The sequence below is a fragment of the Struthio camelus genome, chromosome 22 (assembly GCF_040807025.1).
Source record: "Struthio camelus isolate bStrCam1 chromosome 22, bStrCam1.hap1, whole genome shotgun sequence".
Lineage (NCBI taxonomy): Eukaryota > Metazoa > Chordata > Aves > Struthioniformes > Struthionidae > Struthio > Struthio camelus.
The window spans coordinates 2,793,590-2,808,208 of record NC_090963.1 but is presented as its reverse complement, the minus strand read 5'-3'; the positions used below and the strand labels follow the sequence as shown (position 1 = coordinate 2,808,208).

The 14,619-nt window shown below is 46.7% G+C and overlaps 1 protein-coding gene across 2 annotated transcripts in view; it reads right to left on the bottom strand.

Moving 5' to 3' along the window:
• The window catches only part of ALG9 (ALG9 alpha-1,2-mannosyltransferase), an 89,941-nt gene that overhangs the window by 22,230 nt on the left and 53,092 nt on the right, over positions 1 to 14,619 (bottom strand). The gene's annotated exons all lie outside the window — the stretch shown is intronic.

Sequence of the window (14,619 nt, the reverse complement as noted above, 5' to 3'; positions counted from 1 at the left end):
ATTTTTCTTTTAGACTTTATAGTGGAGCCGGTTTTCCCAAGGCTCCAAAGCTGTCTCTGAAACGTCTTGAAGTTAAATTTTGCATCCATCTCCTTTGACACCAAATGCAATAAAAATCATATCTACAAGAAGGGTCTTCTCACTTGTTTTTCTAACTTTCCACAACGTTTTTAACCTGTAAAAGCATTGCTTCTCTGTGCATCCTCTGTAGTGCATGCTTTTTGCAGCTCTGCAATCTAAAGCAGAGGAGATTTTTGGGTGGGATGGGGGAGAGCTCGAAGATTTAATCAGCTCCTCACCAGGAAAAATGAAACGCCCAAGTTTCCCACTAAGAGAAACAGACCAAAATTAAAAAACACTGTCCTCTGGCTCTTTAAATTAAACCTCTTTTTTTCTGTAGAGGAAAAAAATTGGAAGAAAAAAAGAATTTTGGTCAGCTCCCTGTAACAGCCATCCTGGATATAGAAGCAGCAATTAGCATGCACTGAGAGCGAGTTTTTAAAGTTTACTTGGTCTGGACCACACATACTTTCCACTGATTAAATTCTTAGTAAACGCATTTAGTTAGATGGGTACAATCTCATGCTGACAGTGTGGTTATACCATGGAGTGATACATACAATGGTTGTATTTCCATAGATATACAGGGATATAGTGTTTGCGAGAGAGAGATAGGTATCATTAAGCCATGAGACCACTGTAACTAACTGTTTCTAAATTAAGAGCATTTTGGAAAGCCAGTCATGCAATAGTAAATGACATCTAGGGCCTACTGAGCTAGTTACACTAGCAGCTGCAGTACACATGCACAAGACACCCAGAGTTCCACAGAAAACAAAGAAACCAGGCACTGCACGTGACACTGCAGCCCTTTCTAGAGGCTGGAGAACTTGATTCCACAAGGTAGTTACAATACTTTTCACTTTCATTAGTAGAAGACTCATTCAAAATTACTAAGACAAGACCAAAAACAAAAACAAAAAAGTAAATGAAGTTCAATGGCAAGAGCAAGGTGAAATTTTTGCTCCATCTGTGACATCAGGAACAATAACAAGATTTGTGCCATCTAAAATTGGCTTACTCATTTGAAAGCTGCACTCACATTTTCTGCTCGGCCTTTGCTCTGCTCTGCCAGCAAGTTTGAATTGGCCTGTAAAAGACGTGAAAAAAACCCAACTCCCAGAATAGAGCAAGACTAGGTATTAATGACAATTAATTCTGTCAACTACTGTCCCTAAAACCTTTTACTCTGATCTGGGCTGTAATAGGCTTATGTTGACTTAGCCTAAGACTATCCAGCACCTTCCTCATAGAAAAGAGGCTTCGGTCTCTAGAGTTAAGGTGGATTTTTCACTACTGCTGCTTGAATAGGCACCTCTTCGAAGTCCTACATCTCTGCCCTGTTAAGAGTGAAGACTAAAAATGAATGATAGGAACTCTCCAGAAGACAGTTTAAATTTATAGCAAGAATGGGCAACTCCAGAGGAGGCTCTGTGAGAAAGTAAAATGCCACACACTTCTTGGAGGGTGCACCAAAGACCAGCAGATACTCAAAGAGGAGACATTGCAGCACAGCTTCTACCCTGGGGCTGCAACAAGCCTGCCCTTGCACTGCTCTCAGAAGTTTCTTCCAGACTCTAGTTAGCTGCAAGAGTTAGTACACAACAGGAAAGATCATTGTGTGTGTGTGTGTGTGTGTGTGTGTGTGTGTGTGTGTGTGTGTATGCATGAAAGAAATCTGAACAACTCTTTCTTCAACATCTTTAATATCACTCTTGTGAGCCTCAAACAGGGTTTCTTCAATTGAAATAAAACTGTGGTGGTCAGAGATACTTCAAGCTCTTATGAGCAAGAATTAACGTAGAACATGCAAATTCACCTATCCTGCCACACTCAAACACCTCCGTCCCTGTTGCATTTGTGCCGAGACCTCAGCTACAACTGGCCATGAACAGCTGCGGCTGAAGATGGCAGTTAGTATGACGCACTGGGACACAAAACATTTGGCTACAGAATTAGTATTTTGGTTTGTAACAGAACTGACCAACTGACAGATCATCTTCCACATTCCCATGAATCAGAAGTGCCAGGAAGCTTCCAGAATACAGACCCAGACAGGCTACCAGCAACGCTGTGCCTTAACACGACATCAAGCTGGATACACGTAACATACCTAACTGCCACGGCTCTTGCCCACATACTCCACTCCTCCATTGACCTAGACCTCATGATACAGTCTGGGGAGAAGATCCAAGTGAGAAGGGTGAAGTTTTGTATCTGCCTGCATGCCCAGCTTAACCAGAGACGTCAGCCAGAGATCTCAGGATGACTCAAGCTGCACAGAGACAGGGGCGGTTTGTCGCTCCTCCCCCAGAAGCACTACAAACAGGCTACATACAGGATGGGGGGGGGGGAGGGGGGGGGAGAAAATGCTTTCCCATACAGAGATACTCCTTTGCTACTAGGAGTCACAGCAAAACAAACCAGTGAGCAAGGTCATACCTCAAGGGGTGACCTCAAATAACCTTGCAGGCTGTCTCAAAGGCATCTCCCCACTCGCCTCAAAATGCACAGGCTAAACTCTGGTCATCCCAATGGAGACTGGAGGAAGCCCTAGCCCTTCCTGGGATGAGTTGTGACTTACAGATTACATCAGAGCTTTTAAACTCCTTGCAAAGTTGCAGACCACAGCATTTTCCCTGCTGGGCCTCCAGCCAGCAGAGCTGTCCTTTTCAGTGTTATCTGCCTGACACTGTTCAGTTAAGTCCCTGGCAGATGGATCGGCAGCAAGGCTGTCAGGAGCACAACATACACGGGGTAGCAGCCACTATCGGCACAGTTTGTGCATGAGGTGGGAGTAGAACGCATATGCGTCAGTTCTGCTGATGAGGCTTTTGCAATCTAAGCTGACCAGCTAGTCAGGTGTAGCTTTAAAACTGTCTGAATTAGGCACATAGCAGTTCTGTGGGCATAAGCTTGCACCTCTGTTCACCTTGCACCAGGGTCCTGAACACATACAGGATAAGCTCTCAAAAGCTTCACTGCCCAAGTCCTTTCAGCATGGAGCAAAGTGGCAGCAAGGGAGACTGGTTAAAGAAAGAGTGGCGAGAAAGCCTGGGAAAGAGAACTGGTGCATTTGAAAGTGGGAAAGGATGAGTGTCTAGGAAAGGACTGCGGGAATAGATTGATAGCCCCAGACAGCAAATATTCAAAAATGACAGCTTAAAATGAGACAAACAAGAACCCACATCCACTTGCACTGCAAAGCCTGCTCCTCTGCACGGACAGAGCAAGGGAACTTCTGCAGACCAGAACCCAGATACGCAGCCGGAAGAGCTCCAACAGCAATACAGCCATCAGCTGGAAGCTCTAGCCCTTGCAAGGCTTCAACCAAACCTAGGCACTGTTCCTCCTAGTACAGGCAACTTTTCATACTTGGATTGGTGAGCAGCTCCAAACAGGAACAAGGCTGCACACATTTCCCCAGAGCTGTACTGAGCTGGGCACTGGCAGGACCACCTTCCTGCTCGGAAAGCAGAGCTGGCCACTTTCCTGACACAAGGTAGAAGCAGGCTTGTCTGCAGAAGATGAAGTCTCTCAGCTGCCCCAGCTCTGCTCGCCAATATGCTAACTCAGGGGATTATCTGAAACATCATCCACACACTGCAGAGCCCAGCATAGTGCTCGAGGAAACAGCATAGCCCAGTCCTGTAGCAGCACAGCCACGGGCCTCTCAGAGGGGAACTCCGCAACACAGCCAGGCTTCTGCCCAGCCTCCACCACCTGCCTGCAAAGCCAGCACATAACAACCATGCCAACCTGCACTTGGCACGCGTGTCAGGGGAATGGGGGGCTCGCAGCTAAGCGTTACAGCACAGGAGTCGCCTGCTCTATAGTGACAACTTATGCAGGACTGTTCCCCTTCCTAATACACCTCCCAAGAGGCAAAGCCTCAGGCCCCATAAGCAAGCACAGAAACAGTGGGTGCTTCACCAGCACGTGACCTTCAGGTGAAGACAGGCCGGATACCCTGCAACACCCCTGAAGACACCCCTTGTTTCATGGCTATTGCTAAGTACATATCTAGCCCTTGTGGGCTGGCACATGCAACCAACAGAGCAGAGTTTGCAGGTGAAGAAGAGAGCAGCAATTGAACCTGTAAGCTCAATGACGAGCTAGTAATTGAGCATGACGTGCCCATCCTGAAAGGCTGGGGGCTGCATTTTGGAAATTTTCCAGTTTATCTGAAAGGATCAATTAGAAGTTTATGTTCAGAAAGAAGAGTTCTTCAGAAGATATTTCTTCTGAGGGAGCTGATCCAAGAGCAAGGATATTATGCTCCTTGGACTGATAAAGCAGTCCTAGACATGCAATCCTGACTGACACTGAGGCAAATATACTAAGTACTGTTCTGCACAACATTTACACAAACGTAAATATTATTGCTTTACATAAAGTCAACGGAGAGAAGTGGCCTCCTTCTTTATGTCTTCAATGGCATGCCCTCGTAAAGTCTTTAGATGAAAAGGGTCACCACATTCAGAGCACCCCATTATTCTCAGAGGCAGAGAGTTGAAACAAAATGTACAACAGCAACAGACTGATAACCGGGCTTCAAAAATACCAAACCAGGCAACGCAAGGTAAAATAAGACTTAACGAGTACGTTTAGCTGCAATTACCCAGGAGGTGACTGAATGGCAGGCTATGAGACAAGCAAGAGGCAGAAATGCAAGTTCAGGCTAAGAAACTGACCCTAAATTTACAAGGCAGTTGTAAAAATGGAAGTTTAAGCAGGCTGAGCTCAAGCCAAAGCAATAGCAAAATCAGATTGCAGCTCTGAGGCTCCAAGCACCTCAGCAGCTGGGGGTGGCAATACACTGAAGCAGAGAACTGAGGCTTTGAACATGGATGTAACAGGGAGAGCGGAGCGATCCTGACACACCAGGATCAGAGGATCCTGCTGAAGCAAAGCAGTACAAAAGGGATTAGATGAATAGACTAAGTGGGGAACAGAACACCCAAAATTCAACTATTCTGCCTGCTCCTCCAGTAACCTCCAAGCGATGACTAAGGATTTTGAAAAGTCTGATAGTGGTAGCTAGGCTGATTAGCCCGTAACCCAGACGGTGAATTAAAACCCAACGTTCTTTCTCTTACGGAGGTACAGAAACCCAGGCATCCAAAGGGAGTGGCAAATGGCACAGACAGGAAGATGAGTTTCCAGTCCCTATAATACTAGCCAGTGTATATTATTAATGAGCCATAGAATAAGCTCTAACTAAACCTGATCTCTTCATCTGTGCCTTTTCTAATGAAGGAGCAGAGTACGTCCGTCTAATCGTTTACGAGAGTACTCTATACATGAAATTGAATAAGATTTTGCAGACTGAATATGCAATTATAGCAGAAATGAAATTGTATTCACTAATGGACATTCAAAGTAAATAGCTGGAAAATGATGTACAGCTTCTGTAGCCCTGACCCTGGCTGGGGACTAAGTACAAGGAACATTGCCAAGCAGGTCAACCCAGCATGGAGAATTGCAAGCAACCCTAGAAGTTAAAACAACAAAAGCATTGTGATTTTTGCTGATTCAGATTATTTAGTGACAGGAATATTATATCGCATGTTTGCCGTGGAGGTCGGATAACAGAAAGCTCATTTTAAATAAGATGGAAAGAAACTTCTAATTGGGTGAATGTCTCAGGGAATCAGCTGTGAATGAGGTAGACAAAAGCTCAAAGGGACAAGAATCCAGAAACTGAATGGAGAAGTAAGGCAGATTTAGGTGCAAAAGCAGCAACGAACCTGGGGCACACAGAGCAAACCATAAGGGCAGTTATTTTGGCACAACAGGAACAACAGGACCGAAACAGACAGGCAAAGAAGGAATTGATAAACTAATGTAGTAGCATTTTACATGATAACTGGAAAAATTACAAGTGAGAGAAATAACAACGTGGGGCACTATGGAAGTGGGTGTCAACCCGCGTGCAGGATCTTCCCTGTCCCACCAGCTAGAGACTGCAGGAGCACGCAACAGGAACCTCTGTCATCTTCGGCACCGCCGCACAAAGCTACAGCGATGAGAGGGGCAGTTCAATACACGCCTCACAGTAGCTTGTTTCAAAAACCTTCTGCAAACCCCAGCAGACAGCTCTGCTACATTTAACACGCAGCTCACATCAAAGCAGCCTCTTCTAACACAAACTGCAGGAGCCATACTTTTTAATCAAAGCTGAGACTGTAGGACACAACAGCAGCCCCCCATGACAATACTGGCATACCCCAAATGCTCAATCTGAACCCAATCTGCAGCTAAAAAGCAAACAAAATTACACCATGAGACACCCTGATTTCTCTTTGTTGCTAGACAAACATCAGCAGAGATACAGGATATTCAGGAAAAACAGACTCATGGACCAGATCTTTATTTTTCCAGTTTACTTCAACAGTTGTCTCTGTTCAGTTTTTCAGGTCTTTTCAGCAAAAATTCAATGTACTATCCCTAAGAGGAAGGCTTCATTTCCCGTAGAGCTATAACTCAGTGTTAGGAAAATGTTTTAAATATGGCAGTTTGAGAAGAGATCTCTGTGCTCAAGAATGTACTTTATGGCGGTAATTTTCTGCAAGGAAAATGCCATAATATGGTTTTTATGTAGCAATCCCTGCTGAACTGACTTATCAGCAAATAAAGGCTACAGTGTTTTGATAAGAACCCATGTGGTGCTGGTGTGTGGAGCAGGCACAAAATGAGTTACGCTTTGGAAGGCTAATAGGAGGTTTGATCCCAAAATACTCATAAATGGACATTTACTTAGCTGAGAATTATACGCCGAGTTCTGGAAAGGTTAGGCACATTTCGGGAGTTCATAAGCTCTCTGCAGCTCATCTCCTAGAGGCTGCTATAGAGGAGAGAAGCTGAGAGTGTGCAGCTGCTGACGTCAATAGGGTAAATAATATCATGTACTGAAATCACCTGGGTATGCATTACCCTTTCAACAGAGCCTGCGGAGCACACTGTGCTGCAAAGCACTCTGGGAAGCCCAGGTGTCTGCTTGCATGGAAAATACCACATTGGACCTGGTAAATAGTCGGGGGGGGCGGGGGGGGGGAGCACCGCATACAACACCGTAGCTCAGTTCACGTACCAAGAGCTGGGCACCATGATATGCAGATGCCAAATGGCAAACCCTCTCCGAAGAGAGCAAAGGCAGCCTTTGCCCACAGCAGTCAAGAGGTCACTTTCCTGATTCCAGGACAGGCTGTGTTATTTGCGACGAACAGATTGCATTTTAATTGCTTGGAAAGGCTGCTCTGCTGCTGGCCTGGGGAAGCAAGACAGAGCCGATGTATCTGCAATGGCGTTGGAGCACCTTTTTGGGGCTCTCTGGGACCTGGGGTCCTCTCCTCCAAAAAGAGCCAGAACACTGGGTCTGGCCTGCGTGCAGGACCCACAGCAGCCACAGGGCACTGCATAGCACTGCAGGTCGGCAAATACGGTCAGGGTCTCAGATCACAGCACTCAAGACAACGGTAGGCACAGATATAACAGATACTTGCAGGAGAGTAACTCTTTAAATGCCTATGAAAGCAGACTCCTCCCCTTCTCCACTCAGAAAAGCAATGCCAGAGCTGGAAAGTGAGCTCACAGCAGCTCCCAAATCCCGGCCCAGCACCCTAGCCACTAGGTCACACTGTTTCTCCAGCAAGCAGGGTCTGTTGCCTTCAGAGCAGGCAGAAAAGGAGCTGAAGCCACTGCTCCTGCCTGTCAGAGCACATGCATGCACTCCCACCCCACGTTCCCAGCCTTGCAGACTACTCTAAGCTTTGAGTGCCTCCGTCTGTCTGGGGGAAAGGGGGAAAAGGAGCAATTGGAACCACCAAACAGAGAACCTGGCTTTAACCTCCTTCCCTGGAAACATATTTATGAGCCAGAGTAGGAGAACATTATTATTAACACAGCAAATTAGTGGTTGGGTCCCGTCAGCACTGCTCACGTCACTGCAGCTGCATTAAAGGCTGTTAGAGAGACATATGAATTATTCACACTAATCAGAGCACTGACAGCATGATCCGGGGGCATAGCCAGGGCAGCGGCTGCAGCCTCCCGCTTGAGGTACCTTGTCATGACTGCAGGCCAGCTGCTCTCCTTTCTCGACAAGCGTTTCCTTGGAGCGGTTGCCATGTCAACACATCTGTCTAGGCCATCCCTACTTGTTGAAAGTTTAAGGTAATTCAGCACAGAAAGCCAGGGAAGGTTCTGAAGTGCTTTAACCCTTTTTATGCACTGAGCAAGCTCTTTCCCAGGAAGGTGGACTACTCAGCAGCTGCAAGCCAAAGAAAACTTGTAGAGCTGCTGACGGGAACAGAAATAGCTGCCAACATCCCCCTCCCAAGGGACCCACCAACTCTTCTGGATGCAGGAGCGTCGGGGGGGGGGGGGGGACGACAAAAAAACCCCAAATTACCACTGTTTCCCCAGTAAGCTTCTACAAGAGCAAGCAAGCAAAACCCAGCCAAGGTGTCAGGAGGCCAGAAGCCTGTTTTTCCCCCTTCATACCTCAGGTTGCCACGTATTCACACTGATGCCAAATTCCAGTTAAATAAGCAAGACCCTGACCTTCTCCCAGAACCACATGGCTTTAACCTTTGCCTTTCTGGTTTAACCCAGGTCCTTAACCTCTAGCTCCAAAGACACTCCTGTGGTCCCAAGTACTTCACCTTGTTCTATTAATGTTTATTTAAAGTAATCACATATTTGAGGAGAGGCCAAAGCTCTGATTCAGCGTGGCCTGTTTAAAAAAAAAAAATTAGATGTTTGTCAGTTCTCCAGACCAATTTAGCCCAAGCATTCATGAATGACAACTAACTGATGCATTTAATGCTCCATGCAGGGAGACGAACATGGAAAGCAAAAGCTTTGAGTGCCATTAACTTAATTTCTGCAGAAGCAGAAAGACAACCGGAATTTTGGGGAAGGCTTTCTAAAAACACTGTCAGGAAAACACACGCTTTCCAAGAGCCCAGAAAGAGAGTTTGCCTCTTAAGCAAGCATTTCTCGAGCTCTGAGAAGCCCTGATAACTCCCTTCTTACCTGCTCAGATGTTATGATTTGATCAAGATAAACATGCACACAAACATAGCAGCAGTAAAAGCCTGGGTTCATAAGCCACTCATACATGTATTACCCCTGAGCCAGAACTGGAGGTTGAGACTTAAAGAAAAAAAGTACAAAGTGCAAGAAATAACCATGCATTTTTGCATCATTTTGAACATATTGCCTAGATCCCTGGCATGACATATCCAGATTTTTGTCCTCCCTTGGGGTATTCATCCCAGAATACTGCCCTTTAAAAGGGTTGGTTTTTATATCAACAGTTTCTTAGAAACCACAAAAGCATTCTCTTTTTACTCCAAAAGAATTAATTGTAAATTGCCTAAAAATAAGCCTGGAAAAACTCAGAGGGGAAAGCAGCGTCAGCTCCTGGCAGCGTTACTACAGTGCTCTTTGTGCCGTGTGGCCTCCATTGTTTCTAGCTGGGTCACTGGGGGATGGGGGAAACCTACTTTACAAGCCAAGAGACCTCCTGTAGTCACTGAGCAGCTCACAGGCATTCACTTGTAAGGGAACAAAGGCAACCAGCTACACATTTCACCCTATAACCAAAAGGGCTGATATTTACTGGCTACTTTTCAATGGCAACCCTCATCTCTGAAAGCAAAGCATCTGCATAAACAAGGCCATCCTATTTTCTCTGAGCACAAAGCAGTGCCTACTGGTATTTGACTGCAGGTTTCCAGGAACCACATGCTGGGAAAGATTGGAAGCCGCTCAGGGCAGGGACTCTGCAGTCCGCACAGCACCTGACAAAGGCATGTTATAAACAGGATGCAGGAGCGAGGCAGCAGAGCTCCAGGCTGTGGTTGCTGGGCTTGGTGTTGTGGAGTCACTACCCTTTTTCCAGCACAGCCTCACCTCAGACAGCACATACTGTTCACAGACAGAGAATAAACAAGGCTCCTCCAGCCAGAGGTGCAGCCCTTACCTGTCTGCTGACATACTGGGCCTCAGTCCTGCCCGGCGGTGACCTTCTTCAGTTGGCCAGGCACCTTTTGATGTCTCCAGGGTCCTCTGCGCCTCTCCAGCCAGAGAGCTTCCTCCTCCAGACACACCTGCTCCACGCGCAAACCCTTCTCCCTCCTCCACTGCTTACCTCTATGCATCCAGCTACGGGCAAACCACGCAGCACCCACCCGTCCCAGGGTCTGTGGGGCTCTGCCTGCCTCCAGCAGAGCCTAGGAGAAACTGCTGGGACACCCTCAGGGCCACTCAGGCCATGGCAATCAGGGCCTTTTAGCAATGGCCCAGCAGGTGCAGGAGCCCATAACGAGGGCTGCGCTGGGCAGGGAGTCATGCGTCAGGGCTGTGTCTGGCCTGGCTGCTGCATGCCTGCCCTGATGCACGTGTCCTGATGGGCTTCTTGGTGCAAAATCCACTGGTGTAAGGCTGACGTGATCCACACGTCAGGTTTAGCGAGAGCTGAGCGCAAGTGCAGGAAGACACGCTGCGACGTACATAAAAAGCAGTTTAGCTCTTACTTATGACCTAACGTCCTAGTCTGTGGAGAGCAGCTCATCCCTCAGAGCGCAATGCTGGCGTCTAGGGTTTGGTTCATAAAATAAAACAGAAATTAGGCTGCTGCTCCAACAGGCACCGTTCCTAAGTGAAGGCCTTCCCATAATCAGCAAGGACTCTAGGATTGGGTCATGCTGGGTTTTGCTCAACGGCAGTACAGAACACGCTCTTTTGCTCCATAGAAACATGGCAGATTCTTAGGAGCCATACAGACAGCACTTGAGGGGTTAACAGGCTAGCACATCAATTCAGGCCTGTATCTAAACAGAAAGAAAAATGGCCAAAACATTTCTTAAGAGGAGAGGCAGCTGACGCCAGTAGCATCTGATCTCCTGCTGCCAACAGGCAGTTTAAGCACCCAGGGGGTTTACAGCCAGATCAGCTGCTGTGTTTTGTTTTCAGCAGTGCCCTTCTCCCTGTTTCCGAAGTAGGTCTCAGTCACAAGGCAGGCAAGGCTAAAACATTTGCTGGGAGGGATTTGTTCTGTCAGAAGGGATTCTGGAGACAGTACTACCAAGTCTTTAGTGTCAAAGGGTAGAAATTCTCAGTGAAGTAAAAGTGTTTTGTTAAGACAGAAAGTAACACTCCCTATTTTATAACAAAAGAAAACATCCTAAAACTCAGCACCAACTCAGTGTTTTTAAAAATGTAAGTGAGAACAATCTGACTTTCTTTTACCAGACAGTGAGCATAAGGCCCAAGTCATAAGCAATAAGCCTAGCTCCAGGCACCAAGGGTATTTCCAAGGTCACAGAAAAATACCCAGTAAGTGAGCCTGTGGGTAAATTTAGCAAAGGGTCACATATTCCCCCACTGCTCCATGCCACTTTAATCTGGCTTAGCCACACATTTCTCAGGGTTTCTCTGGAGAAGGTCCACCAATCCCTCCACTTTATTCAAGAAGCGAGGTGAACGTCAGGTGAAGGCAGGGAGAACCGTGCGCTTTGTCGAACTGGCTCTGAACCAATGAGCCAGTTCTGTGGGCCGGCAGCTGAGGACTTGGAGGATGAGCTTGTCAGCTCTCAGCAGAGAGAAACTGCTGCTAGCTGTTGGGCAAATCGTTTTCTGGGGATGTCTGGAAAGCTTTGGTATCCAACGCCGAATGGCTCAACTTAGGAATTACCCTGTGACGCCAACTTTGCCTGCGAGTACAGGCAAGACCTTTAGCTTACTGTACCTCTGCTTCCTCTCTAAAGTGGCCTACGAGCGTTGCCCTGCCTGCAGGGGAGTTGCAGGAGTCAATACAGTCAAGCCTAAGAGATTGTTCCTTAGACAACAGAGACAGGGACAAAACACCAGGTGGAATGGGGAGTGGCATCCCAAAACCATAAATCCTCTAAACCAGGTTTTCCAGACCTTGAACTATTCCAGCAGCTCTAGAAGGCCAGTTCCCTGCCTGCTTTGCCTCCAGGCAGAGAGAAGATTAAATTTCTCAGTCATGAAAAATTTCATTTAAAACGGTTGCTTATAAGACATGTCAGCTCCCATCAGACAGTTTGCTTTAACAGCAGATCCCTCACCAAGCACTTGCTCTCTGAATAACATCAGTGCTGAACAGAAGAGTCAACTACATATATACGAGCCTCTGTACTTATAGGCAGCCTCTATAATAAACCTCTTGTGTTCTCCTTTCACGTTGAGTGTCTTGAATCTGTTGTACCTTCCAGGTAACAAATCAGTTAGTGACCATTAAGAATTTTAATCTAAATCAAGTGATCACAGCAGCATAAATACACCCCCTTAGATTTCAGAATAAAAGCCCAGGCCCTCAGCAGTAGGAGCTGAAGTCGGGCAAAATCTCCACTTCCACTTCAGCCTTCAAGGACTTCACGCTTTGTCTTTCAGGAAGCACAGATTTTGCAACTAGAGCATTTGCCATTTTGTCCCATTCCCAAAAAGGAAGGAATCTACATGAGGAACATGAAAAGCTCTTGTCTTTACTGTTGCTCATTAAACCAAAGGCAAGGAGAAGAGAACTGAAGCAAAACGAGCACAAGCGCGCTAGCAGTTTTCACAAAGTAATGCAGCTCTTTCGGGGGCAGGCTCCCATGAGACTCCCATGGCAGGGATTCAGATAAACATCTCCCCTCTCACACACAGTAGGTTCTGTTGATGCAGGGGCAGTTTTCGAAGGCATCCTTCGTACAAAACCAAAGCGTTGCGACCATCACATAGAACCAGGGGAGCATCAGGCCTTCCACGGTCTGAGGCACAGCTGCTTCCTGCCTTGCACTTTAGCTTCCCTCCTGTTCTTTTCCTGCCTTTTCTGCTTAGGCAACGCTGCTTGCATGGGAGCTGTCTTTCACTGGCCTTACCTCCTCTTTAGGCGTGTCTTCCAAACCATGTATGTAGACTAGATGGGTTAGAGCTGCTGTCCCTTCTACTTGGGTAAGCAGGTCAAGGTAAACACACAGGTGAGAGAGGTTTACACCAACTTGCTGGTGAGCGCGAAACCTACAGGCACCTCTTCCAGCCTAGGACTTTCCTGAAGAGTTTTCCCTGAAAGAACGCAAAGCCTGAGTGTCTGCCCAGCAAGGTTTCCTCATGATGCTGCAGTAATAAAATAATCAGCTTCTGCATTTCTCGCACCAATAGCATCTCCTGGGATTCCATTATAGACACACACAAGGGAGGATGCACTGGAGAAAATAGAAAACCTTCAGGCAAGTTTTGGGTCAGGCCCAGTATTAACACGTACATGGCGAAACAGGGCACCACGGAAACCACGTTTTGGCTGGTTCAATCCAGTCCTTCATGCTATCAGATTCCCCAGGCATGAGTTCAAAACTCATGCATCAACCTCTAAATCAAGCCTGGGCAGCTGTTCTGCAAGGGAAGGGGGAAAATATACAAGTCATGCATTCTTCCTTGCTTGCTTGCTTTCCTGACCTTTCAGAGCGTAACTTTTGACTATAAAAAGCTGAGCCTTTACAAGTCAGGGGAATGTCTGAGGGGGCCCAGGAGCACGTTTTCTGTGTTACGTTGTCTGCAGATTGGGACTATTAGAGAGACTGGGGTTTACTTAACACAGGGAAACGGTTCACTCTGCCTTCCTCCTTGGTAATGGCCTGACTGAAGTGCTCCTGTTTGGTAACAGTTATTCTTACAGTAAAACAACAACTAAACTCCAACAACAACACCACAGCCATAATCTCTGCCGAACTCAGGAGCCGGTCCCAAGCCAAATGCAAAACAAAGGGCTCTGCAGAAGCTTTTCAGGTGGTCTTTGGGAGTCCAGCATCTTAAGAAACATCTTCCTTGTAGGAACAAGCAGTTGCTCTGTCCCTGGAGACGCAAGAAATTACATGCATCTTCCACACACATTTTTTGCATCTAGAAAACAGATCACAGCATCTAGGAGTGTCTACTTTCAAAAAGAATTTAAAGACGCCAATTTTTACACACAATCAGCCAATCAGCTCTGTGAAAACATGGAGAAAACCAGAGCCTTGTATGGGGACCCAGCAGCCCGAAGAACATACAAAGCAGCATTCCAGAGCAGTAGGGAATGTCTCCTATAGTCCAGCTTCCTTGATTACAGCAAACACCACATAAATACAGCCTGTCTTCTCCCAGTGGTACCTAACCATTTATGGTCAGTAAGTCACCTACCATGTAAGCAGCATTCAATCCTCTTGCGGCCGTCCCTTTGGAGGGCAGGACGTTGCATTGACCAGGAGGTAGCATGGCCCCATCCAAGAGAGCTCCAGGCTGGGACTCAAGAGACGCACGCTTGATTTCTCAGTTTTGCCACCAGGCTTGCTGGAGACTATGGACACATCGCCTTTCCATGGCTCAGTTTTCCTCCCATAGATAGAGGAACAAGCTCTCTTCATACTGTTCTCCCCTCTGGATTAGGCAGTTACCTTCTTTTTTTTTTTTTTTTTTTTTTTTTTTATCAGTAAGAAGTTTTTAAGTATCTGGGAGAGCCTGACTGCTGAAGGAGGCACCTAGCTGAAAGCTGCTAATCTGCACATC